The sequence below is a fragment of the Neolamprologus brichardi genome, chromosome 17, assembly GCF_056152115.1.
Source record: "Neolamprologus brichardi isolate AB-2024 chromosome 17, ASM5615211v1, whole genome shotgun sequence".
Taxonomy (NCBI): domain Eukaryota; kingdom Metazoa; phylum Chordata; class Actinopteri; order Cichliformes; family Cichlidae; genus Neolamprologus; species Neolamprologus brichardi.
In genome coordinates this window covers 24,529,729-24,534,217 of record NC_142120.1, presented here as the reverse complement: position 1 = coordinate 24,534,217, position 4,489 = coordinate 24,529,729, and the positions used below count along the sequence as shown (strand labels likewise).

At 55.2% G+C, this 4,489-nt stretch overlaps 1 pseudogene; it reads right to left on the bottom strand.

Moving 5' to 3' along the window:
- Positions 1-1,809: 1,809 nt before the first annotated feature.
- On the bottom strand, positions 1,810-3,655 carry LOC148097945 (uncharacterized; annotated as a pseudogene).
- Positions 3,656-4,489: the final 834 nt, after the last annotated feature.

Genomic DNA, 4,489 nt, shown 5'->3' with positions numbered 1-4,489 from the left:
GTTTCCAAACTGGAAACTGGCATATGTGGCAAAATGATGATATCTCTAAATTGGTGAAGTTCTTTCTGGATACTGCTCGTGAAACTATTATGAAGCTTTTTTGATCAGCACATTTTAGTAGAGTTTCAGAAAGTAAAGTAGTTATAAGCTATTTATTTTGTTTAAACAGAATGAAAACAAAAGTGACTTGAGAACATTAGAGTCCTTGTATTATTCCCAAAGATTCACTTCCAGTTTTGTCTGTCTACTTCATCCTCCTTGTTTATCTTCCCACACAAAACACAATTTCAGTTCAATACAGGGAATACATGTTCTTCCATTTGTAAAAAAAAAAAAAAAATGGATCCCTGACAAACTGTTTTGCCCCATTTTCCACCTTTTTATCCTCTCACCTTTCTTGTATTTATAAGACCCCTCTCTTTGATCACTTTCTTAGCATGCTCACTGACCTGCCCTTTTCCCCTTCTTCTGTTTTAATGGGGTCACCATTTGGTACGATGCGAGCTTTACAGAGCGGGGAAGCCAGGAGTAAAGGAGAGGTGCTTACAGAGATGGAGGAGGGAATGGAGGTAGCTGTGTTGGTCAGATTGTGGCATGGTGCTGTGGCCCTGACAAAGCCTCCGGTGGCTCTCTGTGGTAAATAAGCAGATGCAGGTGCCAGAGAGTCTAGACAGGGTTGATTTGGAGTCTGGGGCCCCTGGTATGTGATACCTAACCCTGGCCCGCCCTAGTCTTTCTCTCCCTCTCTCTCTGATTCCTAACGCCTCACTTCCCCGTGAGGCGTTAGGAATCTGCTCCCTGCCCACTGCCACCCCTCAGCTCAGAGCCTTTCCTGTTTAATGTTAAATCAGTGCAGGAGAGACGTACAGACAGACTAGTTAGCAGAAGGAGGGTAGCTTAGGAAATGACGCTTCTTCTCTCTTTCTTTTTAAAATTATTTTGGGACATTTATTGCCTTTATTTTTATAGTCATCAGCTGGAAGAGGCATTAAATGTTGATAATGAAAGCTAGGAATTGACACAGCAAATAGTCCAACGAGTCGGAGAGTAAGAGCTAGAATTTGCATTTGCAAATTTCTTTTTTAAATTATTTTCTGGTCACTCTATTTTGTCCTCACCCTTTTTCACTCTCACACTCAATGTCTACAAATATGAATATGAAAAAAATTTAAATATATAAAAGTGTATGGAGTTTTTATCTAGCAAGGGTTAGAATTATGCAAGAAGCATGGCTCCTATATAGCATTTTCTTTTACTGCCCTTGAGCACCTAAAGTGTCACGGTTTGGCGTGGCAAACCGTGGGGGGTGTGGGGAAGGAGGACCCAGGCGCGGTGCTCTATGTACAAGCAGTGCGTTTATTTACAGTGAAAACTGTACACACAACAATACATCCCCGTGTGCTCCCGACTTCCACTCCGTGTCTTCTCCCAGTGTTTGTGCTCGTGTGTCCGCTCCCTCGTGCCAGTGCACTCTGTGTCTGCTGCCCTCTCGTCCAGCAATCCTTCCTGGGAAAATAGAGGCAGTAGTTAGTACCCTCAGTTCACGTGGTAAGCTCACACTCACAAACAGACCAACTGGAGAACTGACGGGAAGTCTCACGAAATGATCCCGCGTCGGTGGGAGCTCCAAGACTCTCTTAAGTAGCTCCCCCGACGAGGCCTGATCAGGAGCAGGTGTGTGGCTTCGGGTGTGGCCAGTCCACCAGCAGGGCCACACCCACCCGGCCTGAAGTGGAAACACACACATCCGCAAACAGGAAGAAGAGAGACAGCAACACCAAATATACATATAATACAACCAGGCCATAACTGCTCAGGGATCCTGGGTTGCTCAGACCCAGAACCCTGACAGTACCCCCCCTCTAAGGGTCGGCACCCGACGACCCCAAAACAAAAACAAAACCACAGCCCAACCAACCCAGGGCGGGTGGCGGGGGGTCCAGGACGGAGGGCCCCAAAACCTCTCCGCCAAATAGCCACCACAAAGCAACAAAAGAAAAACACAGTTCAGTCCAATCCCCCGGTCCAGTGGCAGCAAACATAGTTCTGGCGGCCGACCCGCAGGACGGCAAAACAAGCGGGACCTGCTGTGGGTTAGGCAGTGGCGGCAAAACAGTTCAGGTGGCCTACCTCTAACCCCTTGATGGAAACGCAGCAGCTCCGGCGGCCTGCCACGGGTCCGGTGGCGGCGGCGAAACGGTTCTGGTGGCCTGCCACGGATCTGGCGGCGGCGGCGCTGCAACTCCGGCGGGCGGCCACGGGTCCGGCGGTGGCGTTGCTGCTGCGGCAGGCGGATATGCGTCCGGCAGCCGCTGCGAAACGGTCCCGGCAGGCGGCCACGGGTCCGGTGACGACAGCGTGGCAGCAGCGACGGGCTTCCACGGGTCCGGTGGCAGCGGCGTGGCAGCTGCGGTGGGCGGCCACGGGTCCGGTGGCAGCGGCGTGGCAGCTGCGGTGGGCGGCCACGGGTCCGGTGGCAGCGGCGTGGCTCCGACGAGCAACCGCGAGGTGTGGCACCTGATCTACGACGTGCTGGTTGCGGTCGTGCGGGTCGCGGACGTGCTGACCCCTCCGGCTCTCCAAGGTCTTGCGTGGGCAGCACGGGTTCCTCCTGCCCGCTGAGCTCCTCAGGCTTGCTGAGCTCCAGCTCAGGCTGCGGCGCGGGTTGCTCCGGCTCGTCCCACTCCCTCCGCTCACTGAGCTCCAGCTCGGCCCCCTCCGGCTTGCCGCGCTCCTCAGCTAGCGGCGCTGGCACCACCGGCTCGCTGAGCTCCTCCGGCTCCTGCCCGCTGAGCTGCTCCTCGGCTGGCTGCGGCGCGGGCTCCTCCCGCTCGCTGAGCTCCACCGGCTGCGGCGCGGGCTCCTCCCGCTCGCTGAGCTCCACCGGCTGCGGCGCGGGCTCCTCCCGCTCGCTGAGCTCCACCGGCTGCGGCGCGGGCTCCTCCCGCTCGCTGAGCTCCACCGGCTGCGGCGCGGGCTCCTCCCGCTCGCTGAGCTCCACCGGCTGCGGCGCGGGCTCCTCCCGCTCGCTGAGCTCCACCGGCTGCGGCGCGGGCTCCTCCCGCTCGCTGAGCTCCACCGGCTGCGGCGTCGTAGCAGGTGGCACTGTTACAGATGGTGAAGAGCTGAGTGGTGTGGAGATCGCTGAACGAGGAGACGCTAGCTGCACTGTTGGCTGGCTTACAGCAGCGTCGGCGGTGTCACCATCCACTAAAAACAAAGAAGCAAATGGGGTGAGAAATGAAAAAGTGTCCTTATTACTCACCACAGCCGGCTCTTGAGATGTCCGGGAAGTCGGCTGCGGTGAGGAACGCCGGCGGCGCGCACGTCGTTTCCGGGTAGACGTCGGGGCCGGCGTGTCAGGCTGTGCATCCACCAGCTGACCGGGCTGGCGAGCAGCCTGAGTAGGAGAGTGAAGGTGGAGAGTTGAGAGCAGGAAGTCCAGGACTACTGAATTGAGGGAGTCCACCAGCCAGGGGAATTTGAACAGCGTCTCTTGCAGCCGCCTCTCCACGGCGTGACGCAAACCTTCCGCGGGCTTCTCCCCCCACAACTCGCATAGGCGGTAAACCTTGTCCATCACCTCCTTCCTGAGCCTCTCCTCAGAGACCGCTGGGTCCATGCCTGGCGGGATCATTCTGTCACGGTTTGGCATGGCAAACCGTGGGGGGGTGTGGGGAAGGAGGACCCAGGCGCGGTGCTCTATGTACAAGCAGTGCGTTTATTTACAGTGAAAACTGTACACACAACAATACATCCCCGTGTGCTCCCGACTTCCACTCCGTGTCTTCTCCCAGTGTTTGTGCTCGTGTGTCCGCTCCCTCGTGCCAGTGCACTCTGTGTCTGCTGCCCTCTCGTCCAGCAATCCTTCCTGGGAAAATAGAGGCAGTAGTTAGTACCCTCAGTTCACTTGGTAAGCTCACACTCACAAACAGACCAACTGGAGAACTGACGGGAAGTCTCACGAAATGATCCCGCGTCGGTGGGAGCTCCAAGACTCTCTTAAGTAGCTCCCCCGACGAGGCCTGATCAGGAGCAGGTGTGTGGCTTCGGGTGTGGCCAGTCCACCAGCAGGGCCACACCCACCCGGCCTGAAGTGGAAACACACACATCCGCAAACAGGAAGAAGAGAGACAGCAACACCAAATATACATATAATACAACCAGTCCATAACTGCTCAGGGATCCTGGGTTGCCCAGACCCAGAACCCTGACATAAAGTGCATTATACAACATGTTTTATTCATCCAGAACATGCAAACTGCACACAGAAAGCCGTTAGACTGATGGTGGAATTGAACTCAGGACCCTCTTGCTGTAATGCAACAGTGCTAACCACTGTGCCACCGTGCTGCATTCACTCATCCTTTTATACAGACATCCATACAAGCACTTTTTTCTACATCTAGTTGCTTTATATCACACACAGAGCGGAGCGTATCACCAGGGCAGGACAGAGCATCTCCAAATCTGCAGTTCTTGTGGGGTG